At 40.2% G+C, this 11,095-nt stretch overlaps 4 non-coding genes across 4 annotated transcripts; 1 reads left to right on the plus strand and 3 right to left on the minus strand.

Moving 5' to 3' along the window:
* Positions 1-5,268: 5,268 nt before the first annotated feature.
* Positions 5,269-5,342, minus strand: trnat-agu (transfer RNA threonine (anticodon AGU)). Its single transcript has one exon. It is a non-coding gene; the product is annotated as a tRNA-Thr (tRNA).
* Positions 5,343-5,584: 242 nt separating this feature from the next.
* On the minus strand, positions 5,585-5,658 carry trnat-cgu (transfer RNA threonine (anticodon CGU)). The gene has a single exon. It is a non-coding gene; the product is annotated as a tRNA-Thr (tRNA).
* A 116-nt stretch (positions 5,659-5,774) lies between these two features.
* trnar-ucg (transfer RNA arginine (anticodon UCG)) lies at positions 5,775-5,847 on the plus strand. The gene has a single exon. It is a non-coding gene; the product is annotated as a tRNA-Arg (tRNA).
* A 233-nt stretch (positions 5,848-6,080) lies between these two features.
* On the minus strand, positions 6,081-6,154 carry trnat-ugu (transfer RNA threonine (anticodon UGU)). Its single transcript has one exon. It is a non-coding gene; the product is annotated as a tRNA-Thr (tRNA).
* Positions 6,155-11,095: the final 4,941 nt, after the last annotated feature.

Here is an 11,095-nt window from a genome sequence, read left to right on the forward strand (position 1 = left end):
AAGTGCTCCAAACCTGCAGGGGGCGCTGTCAGTGTAACAGCTCCATGGAGAGACACACCGGATCGAAAGAGAGTGAAAGACTTTGCCTATGAGAGAAACTGAAAATGGCCGAGTGACGATAAACTACAAAGCAAAGTAATTATTGTTACGGCTAAACAACATGTAATTGCGTCGCCTTGTAAAATCTTGTGTGAAATACAATACAGTAAACAGCAGGAGATGTGCGGCATTGTACAGCATTATTTATATGATTTATAAACACTCTATATGAACAGTGTTGGGAAGGTGACTTTTAAAATGTATTCCCCTACAGATTACAGATTACATACCCCAGAATGTAGTTTGTAACGTAATCCATTAAATTAATTAAGGTGAGTAATGTAATCTGAATACTTTGGATTACTTGGTTTGCTGAAGAGAAGCAAAGACTAGGAAATCTTCACATAAGATGTTTTGTCTGATAAAAGACAATAAAAAGGCCAGACTTTACTTAACAATATTAAAAATGTTATTGATAGAAGAGGAGGAGACACGGTCCACGCAGCATGGTTTAGTCCTGTTAAATCCTGTTTGAGACATAGTTTAGACCTGGTCTTAGTCCTGGTTTAGACCTGGTTTTAGACCTGATTTAGTGTCCGGCAATGAGTGGAATTACCGAGAAAAAAAAAAAAAAAATGGACATAGCCCAAAATGTGAAAACAGGAAAATACCTCTGTGTAATCCATTTATTTCAACAAAGTAACTGTAATCTAATTACCACTCACTTAAACAGTAACTGTAGTCGAATACAGTTACTCATAATTTGTACTCTGATTACATAACTCTGGTACATGTAATCCGTTACTCCCCAACACTGTATATGAATATAAACAAATAAAAGCCCCATAATCGTAACAAACATTGAGCTGTTACACTGAGAGTGCAGTGATTTTTGTGCTTTGCATCGTTTCTTTATTTGCGGCGCATTTGATGATGTCTTTGTTTCTTGCAGCGCTTTTTTAAATTTGTTAATTTTTTTTATTATTTTTTTTTTCATATGCATCACGTTCTTTGTTTGTGCCTTGTTTAAACTTGTGTTGGAGTTTGTGCTTTTGCATCGTTTCTGTATGATATCAAACGGGGTGGGCCCCAAGGCTCGATTCTTGGGCCCAAATTATTTATATTGTACATGAAGGATTTTGTTAAAGTTTCCGAGTTTGGGAAAATTCTATTTGCTGATGACACAACATTATTTTACTCTGGAAAAGACATAAAAGAGGTCACAAGTAAAGTTAACAAAGAGCTAAGAAAAGTAAAATATTGGTTTGATTTAAATGGATTGATTCTGAATGTAAAAAAAAAAAAAAAAATCATTTTATTTAATGATAAAAAGAAAAAAGACAACATAACATTAGAAATAGATGGGATACAGATTCAAAGAGTAAATGAAACCAAATTTTTAGGAGTTATGATTGATGAAGGTCTAAACTGGAGTTTGTCTCATATAAATGACACAAAAGGCAAAATTTCTAAAGCCATTGCTGTTCTGCATAAAGTAAAGTTCACTAAATAGTACAGCAGTATTAACTTTGTAGAACCATCCAACCCAATATTTGCTCAACTTAAAGTGCTGAAAATGCAGGATATTGCTGACTTAAGTATCCTCAAAGTCATGTATAAAGCAAAGTGCAATGTATCACCTGTAAATATTCAAAGACTGTTTGAGATGAGAACAAAACACTACAATTTAAAAGGAACCTACAAGTTTACAAAACCCAGATTCAGAACCAAGGTTATGGAGCAAAGCGTCGCTTTGAAAGGAGTTAAGTTATGGAAGAGTCTTGACAAAGAAATAAAAGAATCAAGTACAATGACGACATTTAAAAAACATATAAAATCGAATGCAGTGTGTATGTATGAAAAAGAAAACTAAGTTGTTGTGTATAATAATGAAGATTCACTGTTTGCAATGTTTTGATGTTTTGTATTGAAAAAGGAAAGGGGGGGCGGATAACATAAGATTTTTTCTTCTTTCTGCTCCTTTTCATTCATTTCTTGTGTGTTGTGACACTGTCAATGTCTTTTTATGCTTTATGAAATGAAATAAATAAATACTAAAAAAAAAATACTAATGCTGTTTTCTCAAACTGAGATGCATTGGGCCATTGCAATGTGTTTGGCCATCTTCAGAACTGTCCCTGGTGTTGGTGGTGACTTGTTTTATATCAGCTGTTGTTACTTCCTGTAGGCGTGGTCAGCCTGATGGACCCGGCACGGTTAATGCTGTCCGTGTCATGCTTAATGCAGCGTTTTTTCTTTTTTTTTCTGTGTTTTCTTGGTTTTCATTGTTTTGTGCTTTGCGTCGTTTCTCTATTTGTGGCGCATTTGATGATGACATATTTGTCTTTGTTTCTTGCAGTGTTTTTTTTTTTTTTTTTTTTTTTTCCATTTGCACCATGTTCTTTGTTTGTACCTCATTTAAACTCGTGTTTGAGTTTGTGAATTTGCATCGTTTCTGTACTTATTGTACTTGTTGTTTTCTCTAACTGAGACGCATTGGGCCATTGCAGTGCTTTTGGCCCCCGTCAGCCACCGTAAATAATAGATAGGCAGCACACATTACTTCATAAAAAAAATAAGTCGGCTGACCTGATCAAGCTGACGCCTTTCGAAATCTGCGGTGTCCAATGGGAGCTGACGTCGCCAACGCCATCACAACACAGAGTAGAGAAGTTGTCCCTGTTCTCTGAAGGGGAGCGAGTAGGGGATTTATTTTATTTTTTTCTGCATTTGTACCAGAACCATTACACAACACTGCACAAGACACTGTACATGTACCACCAATTAGGAAAATAAAACCGGAGAACGAGGTAAGCGTAGAGCATTGAGCGTGTACCGGTGGCGATGCAAACGAAGTGATTAAAGATGACTCAGACACGCGTGAATCACTCCAAATGCAACTTTGGGTGAGTAAATGGTGAAAGGAAACAACTATAACATGGTTTAAAGCTCTGCCTGTTCTGGAGGCAGAGAGCAGACCTCATCCATTAATGCATGATTCAGAGACAAGCCCGAGATATGAATGGATGCACCGGCAGACTCCCCTAAATCAAGACGACCGCGCGGCCCTATCTCTCCCCTGACAGAGCCCTGGTAGCTGATAGTCCTGCGAGATTCCATTGTCTTCCGTTCTCACCACAACGCACATCTTGGCCATCTGCAAGACAAAGTAACACCGCAGCAAAACATATTCATAATCAGAGCGCTTAGAGGAGAAACTTACACAGTTTGTCCCAGTTAGGTAATTGGGTGTCTGGCAGGTACTATTAAATCTAACCCTGAATTTATCCGCCGCTACAGAAGGAACTTTTTTCTTCGTTTTCTCTGCTGTTCTCCGTGGAAGACACTTGGGTCTTGTTAGCCAAATACTAAGAGTAGGTTGTAACATGAGCATGAATAGACTTGGCAAGCTGACAGAAGAATTGACTCTAGTGTTAAAACAGTTGTCATAAAAGGTGGAACAGTGGAAGAAATGAAAGAGAAGCACTGGAGATAATAACACAGTGAGGCTTAAGGAAATTCTGCCCCACTCTTGAACATTGAGAAAAGGGTTGAATAATTTGGTCTCATTCATTTTAAAGATGACCCATTGTGCTTATGTGTGCTCTGTAGTTGGATCATTGTGTTATTATTTTCCAGTGTTGGAGACATTACTGTAAAAAAAAAGTAGCGTTTGCTCTTTACTTGTTACTTACTTTTTTTTTTTTTTTTTCCATTTTCTTCCGCTTATCTGGGGCCAGGTTGCGGAGACAGCAGTCAGTCCTTTCCACGTGCACTTCCTCCAGCTCTTCCGGGGGGGATCCAGAGGCGAGAGACATAGTCCTTCCAGCGTGTCCTAGGTCTTCCCCAGGGTCTCCTCCCAGTGGGACATGCCCAGAAGACCTCCCGAGGAAGGCGTCCAGGAGGCATCCAGAACAGATGCCCGAGTCAACTCAACTTCTGGCTTCTCTCAATGTGAAGGAGCAGCGGCTCTACTCTGAGCTCCTCCTGTGTGACTGAGCTCCGCACCCTATCTCTAAGGGAGCGCCCAGCCACCCTGCAGACGAAACTCATGTCGGCCGCTTGTATCCGCGATCTCATCCTTTTGGGTCATTACCCAGAGCTCATGACCATAGGTGAGAGTGGGAACATAGACTGACAGGAAATTAAGAGCTTTGCCTTTCGGCTCAACTCTCTCGTCACAACGGTCCGATACAGCGACCGCATCACTGCTGAAGCTGCATCCTCCCCCACACTTTTTTAAAATGTTTTGTAAAGGTTGCTCATGGGAGAAAAATCGTTGGAGACCCCTGCTCTATGGAAAGTAACTTTTTTTATGGTACACATTGTTGAAGAAGAAAAATTCCATGTTCATATCTGGTTTGCTGTAGTGGTGTCTTTATTGGTTGGAAGTTGCATGTTGTAAGAAGGAGATGGTGAACTTCTGACACACATGGTGTCTGTGGAGCAAGCTGACCATGAGCAAAGGTATAGCAAACATATTATACACAAAGAGGTGGGGAAAGTCTGCAGATTAACGTTTGGAGGAATTTCACAGCAATAACAAAGCCCCCTCATAGACTCCCTTTTGGTAAAACAGTGTCATTGTTTCAAAAGATGAGCATTTTAAGTACAGCTGAGGTCAGGAAGGACAGCAGCAGGGGGCAACAGGTGAAGACCCCAGAGGCCTTTGATGGTGTCATGGGTAAAGTGTTTAAGTGTAAAACACATCACATGTATTTGTTAACCAGAATGAAATCTAAAATAATAGTTTTAGATAATTACTTTTCTTCCACAACATTACTTTATTCACTTTTTGATGGTAAACTCCATCTACGGCAAAATACCGACATGAGACTGATAGTCCACAAGAACCATGAGGGAAAGTTGAAAAGAACTTTGAAGAGAGAGTTCAAGAGGACGTGAAACCATTAAAATTAGACCATTTATAGCACTTCGATGACCACATGGCCTAATACATATGGAATATGACTTGAGGTGAGAAGAATCAGGCTTTGACCCACTTTTGTGGTAATCAGATTATGTTTGATTGTTTTGATGTTACCCACAGAGAAAGAGAATGTGAAAAAGCACGGCTGGGATTTGAACTCAGGATGTCCTTTTAAGTAGACAGGTGTTTTGACCACCTAACATGGATTTCGTGTAAGAAGACTGGGGGTTCAAATCCTTTTGTGGCTATCAGTGCATGCTTGCTTTTAGAATATTTACAGAAGATACCAGAATGTGGAAAGGCACTGCTGGGACTTGAACCCAGGATCTCCTGTTTACTAGACAGGCACTTTGACCAGCTAAGCCACAGCGCCTACATTTGCTAAACTAACCATGAAAGAAAGGTAAAATTTGGACACTTGGCGTGTTGTGAATAATATTCAGACAAATGATCCTGCTCCTTCACAAGCTAAGAAATAAAACACACCCCTGACTGTGTGGCCTAATGTGTAAAGTGTGTGACTGCAGACCATGAGGTTGAGTGCTCAAGCTGCTTTGTGGTTTTTCAGTGTATTCTTGGTTTTGAAATATTTACATAAGAGACCCAAATGTGGAAAGGCACTGCTGGGATTTGAACCCAGGATCTCCTGTTTACGAGACAGGCACTTTGACCAGCTAAGCCACAGCGCCTTCCATTTCTGAGGTGATGATGAAAGGAAGATAAAATCTGGGCACTTGGCATTTCTAAAGAACTGTCAGATAAGTTATCCTGCTCCTTCACAATCTAGAAAACAAACTCCATACATGACCACGTGGCCTAATGGATAAGGCGTCTGACTTCGGATCAGAAGATTGAGGGTTCAAGTCCCTTCGTGGTTACTGCTAGTCACGCCTGACTTACGAATCTTACAGAAGAGAATGTGAAAATGCACTGCTGGTGTTTAAACCCAGGATGTCGCGTTGACTCTGTGGCAGCTTATATGGACTACAAGAGTGAGGATTTGAATTATTTCATGACATGCTGTCTGATTTGGGATTAGAATATTGAGTGTTTGAATCCCTTGATCACGCTCAATACAATATTAATTTTAGAATGATCACAGAAGGTGAAAAGGCACTGCTGGGATTTGAACCCAGGATCTCCTGTTTACAAGACAGGTGCTTTGACCAGCTAAGCCACAGCGCCTTGCACTTGCACTTTAAGCACATGCACACAGCTCGGTCAAGGGACATCTCACCGGGTGTCACTCGCCCTGCTGAGGGCACATCTTCTCAGGCGGTGCACCATGACTCTGGGTCGGCAGTAAAAGCTCTCTCCCTCAGCTCCCGGTGTGACTGTCGACTGTATCACGCCGCCAAGGTGGGGACTGGCCCACGTACACAGAAAAGTAGTGTTGTGCCAAATTGAAAAAGGAACTAGGAATTTGTTACCAGATTTTCAGTAGTAGGGCGTTACACTATTTTTACCCGACAAAAGTAGTTACATTACACCCAACACTGTTAGTTGGACATCTTAAATCACAATATTCATCTGAAACAAATTAGTAAAAGAAAATAGTCCACTGACTTCTGTGTAACAAAACTGAGAAAAGATATGATTTATGCCATTCTGTGGAAGATTATAGACAAAGGAACAACATTTCCATGGAAACAAGCAGGCGCAGGCCCTCCCCCAGGGAAAATAAGAGTCAGGTTTGTGGATATGCAAGTTCAGCAGCAATAAAGTTACATAATGGGGCTTTAATTAATATCATATCAACCACCATACTTAACCAGTCAGACGTTTGGACACACATACTCTTTGACCTACTTTCTATATTTGGAATACATACTAAAGACATCCAATATGTGAAGCAATGTGTATGGAGTATGATGAAGTCTCCTGAAATGGTTTTCACTTAACAGCTCTGCAGCATCAGGGTCACGCAGTGCCAAGCTTACTAAGCAGTGATCAAAGACTTTTTGTTTACTACATTCCATATGTGTTATTCATAGTTTTGATGCCTTCAGTGAGAATCTATAATGTAACGAGTCATAAAAATAGAAAAAACAGAAATGAAAATTTGTCCAAACTTTTGACGAGAGTTTTTGATGTTTCTGTTTTCTCATCTGTGTTTTAATGTTGTTTGGTCATCAAAACCATACCAGGAGTTGTGTTCTGTTTCATTAGGCTGATCCACCTTGTGATGTCATGTGGTTATACAGGCTCCACTGTGGTTTTAAACTCCATACACATTCATTAGAATTGTTTGGATGATTTCAACTCTGGAATTTTCTACTGAATTAGAGGTAAAAGGAGCTGTTAACTACCACTTCATGAGATCATAAGATGGAAAAGAGTATTTGAGCTTTGGAGATGTGCAGTCTAATAATGCAGGATTTCTCAAACATGTGTGAATGAAGCAAAAACATAACTTTGGGCATGTTCTTAGAAGGTGACAACATTATAACACGGCTTAAAACTCACAAGAGTCAATTTTGCGTAAAACGTTTTCACACGTTTTTTGCCGACATGAGTTTCCTCCGCAGGGTGGCTGAGCGCTCCCTTAGAGATAAGGTGAGGAGCTCAGTCACATGGTAGGAACTTGGAGTAGAACTGCTGCTCGTCCACGTCAAGAGGAGCAGCTGAGATGCCTTCTGGGCGCCTCCCTCGAGAAGTGATCTGGGCATGTCCCACTGAGAGGAGACCACGAGGAAGACCCAGGACACGCTGGACGGACTCTGCTGGCCTGGGAACACCTCGGGGTCCCCTGGAGGAGCTGGAGGAAGAGTCCGGAGTGAAGGAAGTCTGGGAGTCCCTGCTTAGACTGCTGCCCCTGCGACCCGACCGAAGAAAATGGATGGATGGACATAACTGCATTCAATGAGTTTATAATCACTTTTCACAACTTTCAGAGACCAGAGTGGAGTTTTGCTGTCACGGTAAAACAACTAGCCTACTAACTGTGCACTTCTAAACAATAAAACACTTTATAATTAGATGCATGGAGTACACAGAAGAATTATTTTGACCTGAACTTCTTATACAATATATCATATTTTCCGGGTTATTAGGCGCGCTCTTAAGCCTCTAACCCCATCAAAAAACGACTGCGCTCCCCACAATCCAGAACGCAGCAAAATACACGAATCCACTCTGGTGTCCCAGCACGACTTCAGTAAACTACAAAGCCGCACGCAAACACGCACGGCGCAGACAGCGACCGCTCGGCGAAAAACACCCACAGACACACTCATCACTCCACGCCGACGAGGAACGGAACAGAGGAACAAACCGAAAAAGCGAGTGCAATGTGCCACTTCTAAATACGACTGAACAACTGAGTCACTGTGAACACGCCGACAATCCGTTGGTCCCAGACAGCACCCTCCCTACACGCCACAACTGAACAAAGCCTAGAGTCACCGTGAACGCACAAACAAACAAAACCACTCACCCATCACACTGTTGTGTTTCCTTTAAATTTATTTGTGAAAAAAGTTCGAAAATAGACCATTTAGTGACAGTGTGTCTTATAATCCAGATAAGCCTAATAGCCTGGAAAATACGGTACCTGTACTGGGGCAAGACACATTTTGCTCAAATACATGAAAAAAAAAAAAATCAGGTACAGAATATTTAACTTGCACTGAATGCACCACTAAATAAATGTCGATATCCTTATGAGGCATTGTGTTGTGTTGTACTGCTGCTATATCACTTGTGTTTTGTGACTAGTTTCACCATGAGTCATTGCTGTGCTAAAGCTAATTATTGTTTGTGGTCACTCGCTGCTGATTCATACAATCATCAACAAATATTCTAATTGGAGTGGCCACAATTTTCAAACGCTTTCATGAGGCGACCTGCAGCTACATGCTTGAAATGTTAATGGCAGGTTTGGAGGGAGGAAAAACAATAATTGACGACTCCAATAGCAAAAAAAAAAGATTCTTAATTGCGTGTTGCCATATTAAAAAATGTAATAATTTGATTTGTTTGGTTTTGAATGCAGATGACATGATAAACAGATTGGAATTTCAACTCACATGCTGAAAATTAAGTTAAATATTTGGAAAAGCAGGTGTTATTTATTTAAAGGTGCAAAAATGTGAAACAGAACAGAACTCACCATGATGAGGTTTTTCTTTTTTTCACAACTTTGACCTGTATTGGAGAAAGACAAACTCTGCTCAGTTACTTGGGGGACAGGCTCCTAAGGATAGACACTATAGGTAAAACCGTTTTTGTTAAATTAAATTGTTAAATTTTAGTTCACCAACCACATTGTCAAGTCTGCACCAAAGATCAGCCCTTAACCCTTACAAACTGTTCATTTCTGAAGCCTTCACAGTATGGTTTGGCTCATATTTGACCTCGACCAAGAATTCCCTTAAATGTCTATACCAAATTTTGAACTACAGATCTATTTAGAATGTTTAAATAGACTGTCCCACATTAATAAATATGTGTAATAAATAAATATAATGTTTCTGAGAGCAGGAAGAGCATATTTTTTTAAGTTTTACAACACTCGTTTTTCTACTATTACAAGTATCATAGTCCTGTTTTACAAAACACATAAAAACAAATTATTGCATTTGAAAATGACATGAATATTCTGGAACTGTTGGAATTTATAATATATCCATGTTTATCCACTGCAGCCATTCTGCTTCAATGCATTCAGAGCAGTGGTAGGAAACTTTGCGTGTGTGGGACTTGAATCTGTGTTCCCCACATTTGCAGCAGTTTGTATCTGTTTTGCAGTTCTTCTTTGCAGGGTTAAAGTTGTATCTCCTTCTCTTCTGTGCCCTTGTGTTGGTTTCTGGTGTGACTTCTTGATCAGGGCCAGGCTCAGATCTTAGCTTAGATCCACACGTTCCTTTCAACGGACGTTGCTGCCGCTGTCCCACAAAACGCCACAGCCAAAAACCTCGTCCTTTTCCTTCTCAATCTCCTCCTTAAAACAAGTAAGTTGTTCATGTTCTGGCTCCGGTACAAGAGGAACTTTAAAATCTCCAGGTGCTTGAGGCTGCGTTCATGTTTGGACAACTTCCGTAAACACAGAGACGCTCACTGCGGTTGACGTCGTCGTGTCTCCAGTGCACATGCGGGACACTTTCGGGCCATTTAACGTTCACACTGGAGTCACATACAAGTCACATTCAATTGGAAATGTGAACGACCTCAAAAAAACATCGGATTTCACAAAAAAATTGGAATTGAGCGTTAAGCCCTGCAGTCTGAACGTAGCCTAAGACTGCACTGTCCTCACCATCACTGCTGAAGCTGCTGTGTGGAGAAGCTGGTGTCACCTTTGCATATAGGGAGACACTAGGGCCTTTCCAAACTCCTCCAGAAAAGAACCTCCTCCAGTTCACCCTGCTTGGCCTCCAGGTCAGGTTCAGCTCACGCCAAAGACAAAGCGGGCCAGTGGGAGGTTCTGCTCTTGCAAAATTGACCCGAAACAGGCTCAGTGTCCTAAAATTTGTAGCACCTGTACAAAAGTAAAACATTTTTAAATATTTTCATTTTTGTGTAATTTGGCCAAATTTAGGAAAAGTCATCAAATTTCAGGATAAAAGAATGATGCTCAGGGCATGTTTTCTACTGTTGAATGTCAAAACGGATCAAATTTGACCTGAACAGTATGTAAGGGTTAAAGTATCAGCTCCAAACTGTACAATCATGTCAAGATTCTGACTGGATACAGAAGAATTTGTAGATATGTAAATTCTAAAACCGATCTACTCAAGTCTTAAGCTCAAAATGAGGCGACATTTTAGTTATTCGGCTATTTTATTTTAATAAAATCAAGTTTACTCAAGTGTTAAATAAGAAATCCAAAACCCCGTCTGTATTTTTGTCAGCAAAATGAAAACTTAAAAATATACTTTAAACTGGCACCTTTCCTTTTTTCAGATTATTCTCAGAAATGTTTATATGAAAGCATGACCTTATGAGAAAAGTGTAATACTTACTTTTTTTTCTTCTTCCTTTGTAGAAGTGAACTACAATAAAAGTTTCAAATAGATGTCAAAAATTAAGATAACCTTACCTCACTGTGGTGGATCCCTCTGCCACCACTCCACACAATTTTATTTCATTTCATTTTATTTTCATTACGTTAATTACAGTGCACAT

This window comes from Boleophthalmus pectinirostris, unplaced genomic scaffold, assembly GCF_026225935.1.
Source record: "Boleophthalmus pectinirostris isolate CB_2022bp ecotype Guang Dong unplaced genomic scaffold, ASM2622593v1 HiC_scaffold_14, whole genome shotgun sequence".
Lineage (NCBI taxonomy): Eukaryota > Metazoa > Chordata > Actinopteri > Gobiiformes > Gobiidae > Boleophthalmus > Boleophthalmus pectinirostris.